The sequence below is a fragment of the Columba livia genome, unplaced genomic scaffold, assembly GCF_036013475.1.
Source record: "Columba livia isolate bColLiv1 breed racing homer unplaced genomic scaffold, bColLiv1.pat.W.v2 Scaffold_102, whole genome shotgun sequence".
NCBI lineage: Eukaryota > Metazoa > Chordata > Aves > Columbiformes > Columbidae > Columba > Columba livia.
In genome coordinates this window covers 2,754,579-2,770,253 of record NW_027043007.1, presented here as the reverse complement: position 1 = coordinate 2,770,253, position 15,675 = coordinate 2,754,579, and positions in this window count along the sequence as shown.

Below are 15,675 nucleotides of genomic sequence, written 5' to 3'. Positions count from 1 at the left end.
TGCAGGACATGTTTTTGCTTTATAGTTTCTAGCACATTCGTCTTCAGACTAGGAGGAAAGCCATAAGACCGTATGGATTAGGCCCAAGCAAAAACCCCAGCTACTTGAGACACTTAGACTAAGCATAAAATACCAAGATCTCTCCATAAGGATGCTTTTTATTCTGTACTTCCACAATCTGCTGGCAGTACAGAAAAATAAGCTGCAGATCTCCTTAGGCTGAGTCATGGTGCTTTGGGGCAGGGACCATGCATATCATGGGAATATTTCACAGTTTCTGCTCTGTTTTCAGTGTATGACACCAAAACACCCACCTGATGACATCCTTTCAAGAGCAAAGGCAGCAATTTGCAGAATTCCGCTTCTTAGGGGAAGTGAGAAATTGCTGAGCTGACACCAAGTCCTGCAGTGTCCCTGTCACCTGCAGAGCCACCGCATCCTCGCCACGGTAGCGGGCATTGTGACAAAGGTTCTATGTCAGCTGGGTGTGGCAGCCAGGCGCCCCCTAGGGGATGGGGAGCCTGTCAGCCCCGGGCCTGTCACTGCCTGCTGGCCCTGCTGCCACCAGCCAGGCCTCTGAAAACTTGTCAAACCATGCCCAGACTTGGGGCCAGTTTGGCCCAAAGTCTGCAAGAGACAAGTCGGGAAGAAAGATATGGGACAGAGGGAGAAAGTGAAGGGAGCAGGAGAAAGGGAAGGAAGAATAAAAAGTAGTGTTGGGCTGCAGGAGTGAGATGGAGGAATTGCAAGAAAAGAGGCAGGAAGCAGGAGAGTGAGAGAAAAGGAAAGAAGAGACATGCAGCCAGACGAGGGGTTAGTGAGACAGGATGGAACAGAGAACAGGATGAGAAGGACATAAGGCAAGGCTAGGACAAGCAAGGACAGGCAAGGCAAGGCTAGGCTGCAGGACATGTTTTTGCTTTCTAGTTTCTAGCACATTCGTCTTCAGACTAGGAGGAAAGCCATAAGACCGTATGGATTAGGCCCAAGCAAAAACCCCAGCTACTTGAGACACTTAGACTAAGCCTAAAATACCAAGATCTCTCCATAAGGATGCTTTTTATACTGTACTTCCACAATCTGCTGGCAGTACAAAAAAATAAGCTGCAGATCTCCTTAGGCTGAGTCATGGTGCTTTGGGGCAGGGACCATGCATATCATGGGAATATTTCACAGTTTCTGCTCTGTTTTCAGTGTATGACACCAAAACACCCACCTGATGACATCCTTTCAAGAGCAAAGGCAGCAATTTGCAGAATTCCGCTTCTTAGGGGAAGTGAGAAATTGCTGAGCTGACACCAAGTCCTGCAGTGTCCCTGTCACCTGCAGAGCCACCGCATCCTCGCCACGGTAGCGGGCATTGTGACAAAGGTTCTATGTCAGCTGGGTGTGGCAGCCAGGCGCCCCCTAGGGGATGGGGAGCCTGTCAGCCCCGGGCCTGTCACTGCCTGCTGGCCCTGCTGCCACCAGCCAGGCCTCTGAAAACTTGTCAAACCATGCCCAGACTTGGGGCCAGTTTGGCCCAAAGTCTGCAAGAGACAAGTCGGGAAGAAAGATATGGGACAGAGGGAGAAAGTGAAGGGAGCAGGAGAAAGGGAAGGAAGAATAAAAAGTAGTGTTGGGCTGCAGGAGTGAGATGGAGGAATTGCAAGAAAAGAGGCAGGAAGCAGGAGAGTGAGAGAAAAGGAAAGAAGAGACATGCAGCCAGACGAGGGGTTAGTGAGACAGGATGGGACAGAGAACAGGATGAGAAGGACATAAGGCAAGGCTAGGACAAGCAAGGACAGGCAAGGCAAGGCTAGGCTGCAGGACATGTTTTTGCTTTATAGTTTCTAGCACATTCGTCTTCAGACTAGGAGGAAAGCCATAAGACCGTATGGATTAGGCCCAAGCAAAAACCCCAGCTACTTGAGACACTTAGACTAAGCATAAAATACCAAGATCTCTCCATAAGGATGCTTTTTATACTGTACTTCCACAATCTGCTGGCAGTACAAAAAAATAAGCTGCAGATCTCCTTAGGCTGAGTCATGGTGCTTTGGGGCAGGGACCATGCATATCATGGGAATATTTCACAGTTTCTGCTCTGTTTTCAGTGTATGACACCAAAACACCCACCTGATGACATCCTTTCAAGAGCAAAGGCAGCAATTTGCAGAATTCCGCTTCTTAGGGGAAGTGAGAAATTGCTGAGCTGACACCAAGTCCTGCAGTGTCCCTGTCACCTGCAGAGCCACCGCATCCTCGCCACGGTAGCGGGCATTGTGACAAAGGTTCTATGTCAGCTGGGTGTGGCAGCCAGGCGCCCCCTAGGGGATGGGGAGCCTGTCAGCCCCGGGCCTGTCACTGCCTGCTGGCCCTGCTGCCACCAGCCAGGCCTCTGAAAACTTGTCAAACCATGCCCAGACTTGGGGCCAGTTTGGCCCAAAGTCTGCAAGAGACAAGTCGGGAAGAAAGATATGGGACAGAGGGAGAAAGCGAAGGGAGCAGGAGAAAGGGAAGGAAGAATAAAAAGTAGTGTTGGGCTGCAGGAGTGAGATGGAGGAATTGCAAGAAAAGAGGCAGGGAGCAGGAGAGTGAGAGAAAAGGAAAGAGGAGACATGCAGCCAGACGAGGGATTAGTGAGAGAGGATGGGACAGAGAACAGGATGAGAAGGACATAAGGCAAGGCTAGGACAGGCAAGGACAGGCAAGGCAAGGCTAGGCTGCAGGACATGTTTTTGCTTTATAGTTTCTAGCACATTCGTCTTCAGACTAGGAGGAAAGCCATAAGACCGTATGGATTAGGCCCAAGCAAAAACCCCAGCTACTTGAGACACTTAGACTAAGCCTAAAATACCAAGATCTCTCCATAAGGATGGTTTTTATACTGTACTTCCACAATCTGCTGGCAGTACAAAAAAATAAGCTGCAGATCTCCTTAGGCTGAGTCATGGTGCTTTGGGGCAGGGACCATGCATATCATGGGAATATTTCACAGTTTCTGCTCTGTTTTCAGTGTATGACACCAAAACACCCACCTGATGACATCCTTTCAAGAGCAAAGGCAGCAATTTGCAGAATTCCGCTTCTTAGGGGAAGTGAGAAATTGCTAAGCTGACACCAAGTCCTGCAGTGTCCCTGTCACCTGCAGAGCCACCGCATCCTCGCCACGGTAGCGGGCATTGTGACAAAGGTTCTATGTCAGCTGGGTGTGGCAGCCAGGCGCCCCCTAGGGGATGGGGAGCCTGTCAGCCCCGGGCCTGTCACTACCTGCTGGCCCTGCTGCCACCAGCCAGGCCTCTGAAAACTTGTCAAACCATGCCCAGACTTGAGGCCAGTTTGGCCCAAAGTCTGCAAGAGACAAGTCGGGAAGAAAGATATGGGACAGAGGGAGAAAGCGAAGGGAGCAGGAGAAAGGGAAGGAAGAATAAAAAGTAGTGTTGGGCTGCAGGAGTGAGATGGAGGAATTGCAAGAAAAGAGGCAGGAAGCAGGAGAGTGAGAGAAAAGGAAAGAAGAGACATGCAGCCAGACGAGGGCTTAGTGAGAGAGGATGGGACAGAGAACAGGATGAGAAGGACATAAGGCAAGGCTAGGACAGGCAAGGACAGGCAAGGCAAGGCTAGGCTGCAGGACATGTTTTTGCTTTATAGTTTCTAGCACATTCGTCTTCAGACTAGGAGGAAAGCCATAAGACCGTATGGATTACGCCCAAGCAAAAACCCCAGCTACTTGAGACACTTAGACTAAGCCTAAAATACCAAGATCTCTCCATAAGGATGCTTTTTATACTGTACTTCCACAATCTGCTGGCAGTACAAAAAAATAAGCTGCAGATCTCCTTAGGCTGAGTCATGGTGCTTTGGGGCAGGGACCATGCCTATCATGGGAATATTTCACAGTTTCTGCTCTGTTTTCAGTGTATGACACCAAAACACCCACCTGATGACATCCTTTCAAGAGCAAAGGCAGCAATTTGCAGAATTCCGCTTCTTAGGGGAAGTGAGAAATTGCTGAGCTGACACCAAGTCCTGCAGTGTCCCTGTCACCTGCAGAGCCACCGCATCCTCGCCACGGTAGCGGGCATTGTGACAAAGGTTCTATGTCAGCTGGGTGTGGCAGCCAGGCGCCCCCTAGGGGATGGGGAGCCTGTCAGCCCCGGGCCTGTCACTGCCTGCTGGCCCTGCTGCCACCAGCCAGGCCTCTGAAAACTTGTCAAACCATGCCCAGACTTGGGGCCAGTTTGGCCCAAAGTCTGCAAGAGACAAGTCGGGAAGAAAGATATGGGACAGAGGGAGAAAGCGAAGGGAGCAGGAGAAAGGGAAGGAAGAATAAAAAGTAGTGTTGGGCTGCAGGAGTGAGATGGAGGAATTGCAAGAAAAGAGGCAGGAAGCAGGAGAGTGAGAGAAAAGGAAAGAAGAGACATGCAGCCCGACGAGGGGTTAATGAGAGAGGATGGGACAGAGAACAGGATGAGAAGGACATAAGGCAAGGCTAGGACAGGCAAGGACAGGCAAGGCAAGGCTAGGCTGCAGGACATGTTTTTGCTTTATAGTTTCTAGCACATTCGTCTTCAGACGAGGAGGAAAGCCATAAGACCGTATGGATTAGGCCCAAGCAAAAACCCCAGCTACTTGAGACACTTAGACTAAGCCTAAAATACCAAGATCTCTCCATAAGGATGGTTTTTATACTGTACTTCCACGATCTGCTGGCAGTACAAAAAACTAAGCTGCAGATCTCCTTAGGCTGAGTCATGGTGCTTTGGGGCAGGGACCATGCATATCATGGGAATATTTCACAGTTTCTGCTCTGTTTTCAGTGTATGACACCAAAACACCCACCTGATGACATCCTTTCAAGAGCAAAGGCAGCAATTTGCAGAATTCCGCTTCTTAGGGGAAGTGAGAAATTGCTGAGCTGACACCAAGTCCTGCAGTGTCCCTGTCACCTGCAGAGGCACCGCATCCTCGCCACGGTAGCGGGCATTGTGACAAAGGTTCTATGTCAGCTGGGTGTGGCAGCCAGGCGCCCCCTAGGGGATGGGGAGCCTGTCAGCCCCGGGCCTGTCACTGCCTGGTGTCCCTGCTGCCACCAGCCAGGCCTCTGAAAACTTGTCAAACCATGCCCAGACTTGGGGCCAGTTTGGCCCAAAGTCTGCAAGAGACAAGCCGGGAAGAAAGATATGGGACAGAGGGAGAAAGCGAAGGGAGCAGGAGAAAGGGAAGGAAGAATAAAAAGTAGTGTTGGGCTGCAGGAGTGAGATGGAGGAATTGCAAGAAAAGAGGCAGGAAGCAGGAGAGTGAGAGAAAAGGAAAGAAGAGACATGCAGCCAGACGAGGGGTTAGTGAGACAGGATGGGACAGAGAACAGGATGAGAAGGACATAAGGCAAGGCTAGGACAGGCAAGGACAGGCAAGGCAAGGCTAGGCTGCAGGACATGTTTGTGCTTTGTAGTTTGTAGCACATTCGTCTTCAGACTAGGAGGAAAGCCATAAGACCGTATGGATTAGGCCCAAGCAAAAACCCCAGCTACTTGAGACACTTAGACTAAGCCTAAAATACCAAGATCTCTCCATAAGGATGGTTTTTATACTGTACTTCCACAATCTGCTGGCAGTACAAAAAAATAAGCTGCAGATCTCCTTAGGCTGAGTCATGGTGCTTTGGGGCAGGGACCATGCATATCATGGGAATATTTCACAGTTTCTGCTCTGTTTTCAGTGTATGACACCAAAACACCCACCTGATGACATCCTTTCAAGAGCAAAGGCAGCAATTTGCAGAATTCCGCTTCTTAGGGGAAGTGAGAAATTGCTAAGCTGACACCAAGTCCTGCAGTGTCCCTGTCACCTGCAGAGCCACCACATCCTCGCCACGGTAGCAGGCATTGTGACAAAGGTTCTATGTCAGCTGGGTGTGGCAGCCAGGCGCCCCCTAGGGGATGGGGAGCCTGTCAGCTCCGCGCCTGTCACTGCCTGCTGGCTCTGCTGCCACCAGCCAGGCCTCTGAAAACTTGTCAAACCATGCCCAGACTTGAGGCCAGTTTGGCCCAAAGTCTCCAAGAGACAAGTCGGGAAGAAAGATATGGGACAGAGGGAGAAAGCGAAGGGAGCAGGAGAAAGGGAAGGAAGAATAAAAAGTAGTGTTGGGCTGCAGGAGTGAGATGGAGGAATTGCAAGAAAAGAGGCAGGAAGCAGGAGAGTGAGAGAAAAGGAAAGAAGAGACATGCAGCCAGACGAGGGCTTAGTGAGAGAGGATGGGACAGAGAACAGGATGAGAAGGACATAAGGCAAGGCTAGGACAGGCAAGGACAGGCAAGGCAAGGCTAGGCTGCAGGACATGTTTTTGCTTTATAGTTTCTAGCACATTCGTCTTCAGACTAGGAGGAAAGCCATAAGACCGTATGGATTAGGCCCAAGCAAAAACCCCAGCTACTTGAGACACTTAGACTAAGCCTAAAATACCAAGATCTCTCCATAAGGATGCTTTTTATACTGTACTTCCACGATCTGCTGGCAGTACAAAAAAATAAGCTGCAGATCTCCTTAGGCTGAGTCATGGTGCTTTGGGGCAGGGACCATGCATATCATGGCAATATTTCACAGTTTCTGCTCTGTTTTCAGTGTATGACACCAAAACACCCACCTGATGACATCCTTTCAAGAGCAAAGGCAGCAATTTGCAGAATTCCGCTTCTTAGGGGAAGTGAGAAATTGCTGAGCTGACACCAAGTCCTGCAGTGTCCCTGTCACCTGCAGAGCCACCGCATCCTCGCCACGGTAGCGGGCATTGTGACAAAGGTTCTATGTCAGCTGGGTGTGGCAGCCAGGCGCCCCCTAGGGGATGGGGAGCCTGTCAGCCCCGGGCCTGTCACTGCCTGCTGGCCCTGCTGCCACCAGCCAGGCCTCTGAAAACTTGTCAAACCATGCCCAGACTTGGGGCCAGTTTGGCCCAAAGTCTGCAAGAGACAAGTCGGGAAGAAAGATATGGGACAGAGGGAGAAAGCGAAGGGAGCAGGAGAAAGGGAAGGAAGAATAAAAAGTAGTGTTGGGCTGCAGGAGTGAGATGGAGGAATTGCAAGAAAAGAGGCAGGAAGCAGGAGAGTGAGAGAAAAGGAAAGAAGAGACATGCAGCCAGACGAGGGCTTAGTGAGAGAGGATGGGACAGAGAACAGGATGAGAAGGACATAAGGCAAGGCTAGGACAGGCAAGGACAGGCAAGGCAAGGCTAGGCTGCAGGACATGTTTTTGCTTTATAGTTTCTAGCACATTCGTCTTCAGACTAGGAGGAAAGCCATAAGACCGTATGGATTAGGCCCAAGCAAAAACCCCAGCTACTTGAGACACTTAGACTAAGCCTAAAATACCAAGATCTCTCCATAAGGATGGTTTTTATACTGTACTTCCATGATCTGCTGGCAGTACTAAAAAAATAAGCTACAGATGTCCTTAGGCTGAGTCATGGTGCTTTGGGGAAGGGACCATGCATATCATGGGAATATTTCACAGTTTCTGCTCTGTTTTCAGTGTATGACACCAAAACACCCACCTGATGACATCCTTTCAAGAGCAAAGGCAGCAATTTGCAGAATTCCGCTTCTTAGGGGAAGTGAGAAATTGCTGAGCTGACACCAAGTCCTGCAGTGTCCCTGTCACCTGCAGAGCCACCGCATCCTCGCCACGGTAGCGGGCATTGTGACAAAGGTTCTATGTCAGCTGGGTGTGGCAGCCAGGCGCCCCCTAGGGGATGGGGAGCCTGTCAGCCCCGGGCCTGTCACTGCCTGCTGGCCCTGCTGCCACCAGCCAGGCCTCTGAAAACTTGTCAAACCATGCCCAGACTTGAGGCCAGTATGGCCCAAAGTCTGCAAGAGACAAGTCGGGAAGAAAGATATGGGACAGAGGGAGAAAGCGAAGGGAGCAGGAGAAAGGGAAGGAAGAATAAAAAGTAGTGTTGGGCTGCAGGAGTGAGATGGAGGAATTGCAAGAAAAGAGGCAGGGAGCAGGAGAGTGAGAGAAAAGGAAAGAAGAGACATGCAGCCAGACGAGGGCTTAGTGAGAGAGGATGGGACAGAGAACAGGATGAGAAGGACATAAGGCAAGGCTAGGACAGGCAAGGACAGGCAAGGCAAGGCTAGGCTGCAGGACATGTTTTTGCTTTATAGTTTCTAGCACATTCGTCTTCAGACGAGTAGGAAAGCCATAAGACCGTATGGATTAGGCCCAAGCAAAAACCCCAGCTACTTGAGACACTTAGACTAAGCCTAAAATACCAAGATCTCTCCATAAGGATGGTTTTTATACTGTACTTCCACGATCTGCTGGCAGTACAAAAAAATAAGCTGCAGATCTCCTTAGGCTGAGTCATGGTGCTTTGGGGCAGGGACCATGCATATCATGGGAATATTTCACAGTTTCTGCTCTGTTTTCAGTGTATGACACCAAAACACCCACCTGATGACATCCTTTCAAGAGCAAAGGCAGCAATTTGCAGAATTCCGCTTCTTAGGGGAAGTGAGAAATTGCTGAGCTGACACCAAGTCCTGCAGTGTCCCTGTCACCTGCAGAGCCACCGCATCCTCGCCACGGTAGCGGGCATTGTGACAAAGGTTCTATGTCAGCTGGGTGTGGCAGCCAGGCGCCCCCTAGGGGATGGGGAGCCTGTCAGCCCCGGGCCTGTCACTGCCTGCTGGCCCTGCTGCCACCAGCCAGGCCTCTGAAAACTTGTCAAACCATGCCCAGACTTGGGGCCAGTTTGGCCCAAAGTCTGCAAGAGACAAGTCGGGAAGAAAGATATGGGACAGAGGGAGAAAGCGAAGGGAGCAGGAGAAAGGGAAGGAAGAATAAAAAGTAGTGTTGGGCTGCAGGAGTGAGATGGAGGAATTGCAAGAAAAGAGGCAGGAAGCAGGAGAGTGAGAGAAAAGGAAAGAAGAGACATGCAGCCAGACGAGGGCTTAGTGAGAGAGGATGGGACAGAGAACAGGATGAGAAGGACATAAGGCAAGGCTAGGACAGGCAAGGACAGGCAAGGCAAGGCTAGGCTGCAGGACATGTTTTTGCTTTATAGTTTCTAGCACATTCGTCTTCAGACTAGGAGGAAAGCCATAAGACCGTATGGATTAGGCCCAAGCAAAAACCCCAGCTACTTGAGACACTTAGACTAAGCCTAAAATACCAAGATCTCTCCATAAGGATGGTTTTTATACTGTACTTCCATGATCTGCTGGCAGTACTAAAAAAATAAGCTGCAGATGTCCTTAGGCTGAGTCATGGTGCTTTGGGGAAGGGACCATGCATATCATGGGAATATTTCACAGTTTCTGCTCTGTTTTCAGTGTATGACACCAAAACACCCACCTGATGACATCCTTTCAAGAGCAAAGGCAGCAATTTGCAGAATTCCGCTTCTTAGGGGAAGTGAGAAATTGCTGAGCTGACACCAAGTCCTGCAGTGTCCCTGTCACCTGCAGAGCCACCGCATCCTCGCCACGGTAGCGGGCATTGTGACAAAGGTTCTATGTCAGCTGGGTGTGGCAGCCAGGCGCCCCCTAGGGGATGGGGAGCCTGTCAGCCCCGGGCCTGTCACTGCCTGCTGGCCCTGCTGCCACCAGCCAGGCCTCTGAAAACTTGTCAAACCATGCCCAGACTTGAGGCCAGTATGGCCCAAAGTCTGCAAGAGACAAGTCGGGAAGAAAGATATGGGACAGAGGGAGAAAGCGAAGGGAGCAGGAGAAAGGGAAGGAAGAATAAAAAGTAGTGTTGGGCTGCAGGAGTGAGATGGAGGAATTGCAAGAAAAGAGGCAGGGAGCAGGAGAGTGAGAGAAAAGGAAAGAAGAGACATGCAGCCAGACGAGGGCTTAGTGAGAGAGGATGGGACAGAGAACAGGATGAGAAGGACATAAGGCAAGGCTAGGACAGGCAAGGACAGGCAAGGCAAGGCTAGGCTGCAGGACATGTTTTTGCTTTATAGTTTCTAGCACATTCGTCTTCAGACGAGTAGGAAAGCCATAAGACCGTATGGATTAGGCCCAAGCAAAAACCCCAGCTACTTGAGACACTTAGACTAAGCCTAAAATACCAAGATCTCTCCATAAGGATGGTTTTTATACTGTACTTCCACGATCTGCTGGCAGTACAAAAAAATAAGCTGCAGATCTCCTTAGGCTGAGTCATGGTGCTTTGGGGCAGGGACCATGCATATCATGGGAATATTTCACAGTTTCTGCTCTGTTTTCAGTGTATGACACCAAAACACCCACCTGATGACATCCTTTCAAGAGCAAAGGCAGCAATTTGCAGAATTCCGCTTCTTAGGGGAAGTGAGAAATTGCTGAGCTGACACCAAGTCCTGCAGTGTCCCTGTCACCTGCAGAGCCACCGCATCCTCGCCACGGTAGCGGGCATTGTGACAAAGGTTCTATGTCAGCTGGGTGTGGCAGCCAGGCGCCCCCTAGGGGATGGGGAGCCTGTCAGCCCCGGGCCTGTCACTGCCTGCTGGCCCTGCTGCCACCAGCCAGGCCTCTGAAAACTTGTCAAACCATGCCCAGACTTGGGGCCAGTTTGGCCCAAAGTCTGCAAGAGACAAGTCGGGAAGAAAGATATGGGACAGAGGGAGAAAGCGAAGGGAGCAGGAGAAAGGGAAGGAAGAATAAAAAGTAGTGTTGGGCTGCAGGAGTGAGATGGAGGAATTGCAAGAAAAGAGGCAGGAAGCAGGAGAGTGAGAGAAAAGGAAAGAAGAGACATGCAGCCAGACGAGGGCTTAGTGAGAGAGGATGGGACAGAGAACAGGATGAGAAGGACATAAGGCAAGGCTAGGACAGGCAAGGACAGGCAAGGCAAGGCTAGGCTGCAGGACATGTTTTTGCTTTATAGTTTCTAGCACATTCGTCTTCAGACTAGGAGGAAAGCCATAAGACCGTATGGATTAGGCCCAAGCAAAAACCCCAGCTACTTGAGACACTTAGACTAAGCCTAAAATACCAAGATCTCTCCATAAGGATGGTTTTTATACTGTACTTCCATGATCTGCTGGCAGTACTAAAAAAATAAGCTGCAGATGTCCTTAGGCTGAGTCATGGTGCTTTGGGGAAGGGACCATGCATATCATGGGAATATTTCACAGTTTCTGCTCTGTTTTCAGTGTATGACACCAAAACACCCACCTGATGACATCCTTTCAAGAGCAAAGGCAGCAATTTGCAGAATTCCGCTTCTTAGGGGAAGTGAGAAATTGCTGAGCTGACACCAAGTCCTGCAGTGTCCCTGTCACCTGCAGAGCCACCGCATCCTCGCCACGGTAGCGGGCATTGTGACAAAGGTTCTATGTCAGCTGGGTGTGGCAGCCAGGCGCCCCCTAGGGGATGGGGAGCCTGTCAGCCCCGGGCCTGTCACTGCCTGCTGGCCCTGCTGCCACCAGCCAGGCCTCTGAAAACTTGTCAAACCATGCCCAGACTTGAGGCCAGTTTGGCCCAAAGTCTGCAAGAGACAAGTCGGGAAGAAAGATATGGGACAGAGGGAGAAAGCGAAGGGAGCAGGAGAAAGGGAAGGAAGAATAAAAAGTAGTGTTGGGCTGCAGGAGTGAGATGGAGGAATTGCAAGAAAAGAGGCAGGGAGCAGGAGAGTGAGAGAAAAGGAAAGAAGAGACATGCAGCCAGACGAGGGCTTAGTGAGAGAGGATGGGACAGAGAACAGGATGAGAAGGACATAAGGCAAGGCTAGGACAGGCAAGGACAGGCAAGGCAAGGCTAGGCTGCAGGACATGTTTTTGCTTTATAGTTTCTAGCACATTCGTCTTCAGACTAGGAGGAAAGCCATAAGACCGTATGGATTACGCCCAAGCAAAAACCCCAGCTACTTGAGACACTTAGACTAAGCCTAAAATACCAAGATCTCTCCATAAGGATGCTTTTTATACTGTACTTCCACAATCTGCTGGCAGTACAAAAAAATAAGCTGCAGATCTCCTTAGGCTGAGTCATGGTGCTTTGGGGCAGGGACCATGCATATCATGGGAATATTTCACAGTTTCTGCTCTGTTTTCAGTGTATGACACCAAAACACCCACCTGATGACATCCTTTCAAGAGCAAAGGCAGCAATTTGCAGAATTCCGCTTCTTAGGGGAAGTGAGAAATTGCTGAGCTGACACCAAGTCCTGCAGTGTCCCTGTCACCTGCAGAGCCACCGCATCCTCGCCACGGTAGCGGGCATTGTGACAAAGGTTCTATGTCAGCTGGGTGTGGCAGCCAGGCGCCCCCTAGGGGATGGGGAGCCTGTCAGCCCCGGGCCTGTCACTGCCTGGTGTCCCTGCTGCCACCAGCCAGGCCTCTGAAAACTTGTCAAACCATGCCCAGACTTGGGGCCAGTTTGGCCCAAAGTCTGCAAGAGACAAGTCGGGAAGAAAGATATGGGACAGAGGGAGAAAGCGAAGGGAGCAGGAGAAAGGGAAGGAAGAATAAAAAGTAGTGTTGGGCTGCAGGAGTGAGATGGAGGAATTGCAAGAAAAGAGGCAGGAAGCAGGAGAGTGAGAGAAAAGGAAAGAAGAGACATGCAGCCAGACGAGGGGTTAGTGAGAGAGGATGGGACAGAGAACAGGATGAGAAGGACATAAGGCAAGGCTAGGACAGGCAAGGACAGGCAAGGCAAGGCTAGGCTGCAGGACATGTTTTTGCTTTATAGTTTCTAGCACATTCGTCTTCAGACTAGGAGGAAAGCCATAAGACCGTATGGATTAGGCCCAAGCAAAAACCCCAGCTACTTGAGACACTTAGACTAAGCCTAAAATACCAAGATCTCTCCATAAGGATGCTTTTTATACTGTACTTCCACAATCTGCTGGCAGTACAAAAAAATAAGCTGCAGATCTCCTTAGGCTGAGTCATGGTGCTTTGGGGAAGGGACCATGCATATCATGGGAATATTTCACAGTTTCTGCTCTGTTTTCAGTGTATGACACCAAAACACCCACCTGATGACATCCTTTCAAGAGCAAAGGCAGCAATTTGCAGAATTCCGCTTCTTAGGGGAAGTGAGAAATTGCTGAGCTGACACCAAGTCCTGCAGTGTCCCTGTCACCTGCAGAGCCACCGCATCCTCGCCACGGTAGCGGGCATTGTGACAAAGGTTCTATGTCAGCTGGGTGTGGCAGCCAGGCGCCCCCTAGGGGATGGGGAGCCTGTCAGCCCCGGGCCTGTCACTGCCTGCTGGCCCTGCTGCCACCAGCCAGGCCTCTGAAAACTTGTCAAACCATGCCCAGACTTGAGGCCAGTTTGGCCCAAAGTCTGCAAGAGACAAGTCGGGAAGAAAGATATGGGACAGAGGGAGAAAGCGAAGGGAGCAGGAGAAAGGGAAGGAAGAATAAAAAGTAGTGTTGGGCTGCAGGAGTGAGATGGAGGAATTGCAAGAAAAGAGGCAGGAAGCAGGAGAGTGAGAGAAAAGGAAAGAAGAGACATGCAGCCAGACGAGGGCTTAGTGAGAGAGGATGGGACAGAGAACAGGATGAGAAGGACATAAGGCAAGGCTAGGACAGGCAAGGACAGGCAAGGCAAGGCTAGGCTGCAGGACATGTTTTTGCTTTATAGTTTCTAGCACATTCGTCTTCAGACTAGGAGGAAAGCCATAAGACCGTATGGATTAGGCCCAAGCAAAAACCCCAGCTACTTGAGACACTTAGACTAAGCCTAAAATACCAAGATCTCTCCATAAGGATGCTTTTTATACTGTACTTCCACAATCTGCTGGCAGTACAAAAAAATAAGCTGCAGATCTCCTTAGGCTGAGTCATGGTGCTTTGGGGCAGGGACCATGCATATCATGGGAATATTTCACAGTTTCTGCTCTGTTTTCAGTGTATGACACCAAAACACCCACCTGATGACATCCTTTCAAGAGCAAAGGCAACAATTTGCAGAACTCCGCTTCTTAGGGGAAGTGAGAAATTGCTGAGCTGACACCAAGTCCTGCAGTGTCCCTGTCACCTGCAGAGCCACCGCATCCTCGCCACGGTAGCGGGCATTGTGACAAAGGTTCTATGTCAGCTGGGTGTGGCAGCCAGGCACCCCCTAGGGGATGGGGAGCCTGTCAGCCCCGGGCCTGTCACTGCCTGGTGTCCCTGCTGCCACCAGCCAGGCCTCTGAAAACTTGTCAAACCATGCCCAGACTTGAGGCCAGTTTGGCCCAAAGTCTGCAAGAGACAAGTCGGGAAGAAAGATATGGGACAGAGGGAGAAAGCGAAGGGAGCAGGAGAAAGGGAAGGAAGAATAAAAAGTAGTGTTGGGCTGCAGGAGTGAGATGGAGGAATTGCAAGAAAAGAGGCAGGAAGCAGGAGAGTGAGAGAAAAGGAAAGAAGAGACATGCAGCCAGACGAGGGCTTAGTGAGAGAGGATGGGACAGAGAACAGGATGAGAAGGACATAAGGCAAGGCTAGGACAGGCAAGGACAGGCAAGGCAAGGCTAGGCTGCAGGACATGTTTTTGCTTTATAGTTTCTAGCACATTCGTCTTCAGACTAGGAGGAAAGCCATAAGACCGTATGGATTAGGCCCAAGCAAAAACCCCGGCTACTTGAGACACTTAGACTAAGCCTAAAATACCAAGATCTCTCCATAAGGATGGTTTTTATACTGTACTTCCACGATCTGCTGGCAGTACAAAAAAATAAGCTGCAGATCTCCTTAGGCTGAGTCATGGTGCTTTGGGGAAGGGACCATGCATATCATGGGAATATTTCACAGTTTCTGCTCTGTTTTCAGTGTATGACACCAAAACACCCACCTGATGACATCCTTTCAAGAGCAAAGGCAGCAATTTGCAGAATTCCGCTTCTTAGGGGAAGTGAGAAATTGCTGAGCTGACACCAAGTCCTGCAGTGTCCCTGTCACCTGCAGAGCCACCGCATCCTCGCCACGGTAGCGGGCATTGTGACAAAGGTTCTATGTCAGCTGGGTGTGGCAGCCAGGCGCCCCCTAGGGGATGGGGAGCCTGTCAGCCCCGGGCCTGTCACTGCCTGGTGTCCCTGCTGCCACCAGCCAGGCCTCTGAAAACTTGTCAAACCATGCCCAGACTTGAGGCCAGTTTGGCCCAAAGTCTGCAAGAGACAAGTCGGGAAGAAAGATATGGGACAGAGGGAGAAAGCGAAGGGAGCAGGAGAAAGGGAAGGAAGAATAAAAAGTAGTGTTGGGCTGCAGGAGTGAGATGGAGGAATTGCAAGAAAAGAGGCAGGAAGCAGGAGAGTGAGAGAAAAGGAAAGAAGAGACATGCAGCCAGACGAGGGCTTAGTGAGAGAGGATGGGACAGAGAACAGGATGAGAAGGACATAAGGCAAGGCTAGGACAGGCAAGGACAGGCAAGGCAAGGCTAGGCTGCAGGACATGTTTTTGCTTTATAGTTTCTAGCACATTCGTCTTCAGACTAGGAGGAAAGCCATAAGACCGTATGGATTAGGCCCAAGCAAAAACCCCGGCTACTTGAGACACTTAGACTAAGCCTAAAATACCAAGATCTCTCCATAAGGATGGTTTTTATACTGTACTTCCACGATCTGCTGGCAGTACAAAAAAATAAGCTGCAGATCTCCTTAGGCTGAGTCATGGTGCTTTGGGGCAGGGACCATGCATATCATGGGAATATTTCACAGTTTCTGCTCTGTTTTCAGTGTATGACACCAAAACACCCACCTGATGACATCCTTTCAAGAGCAA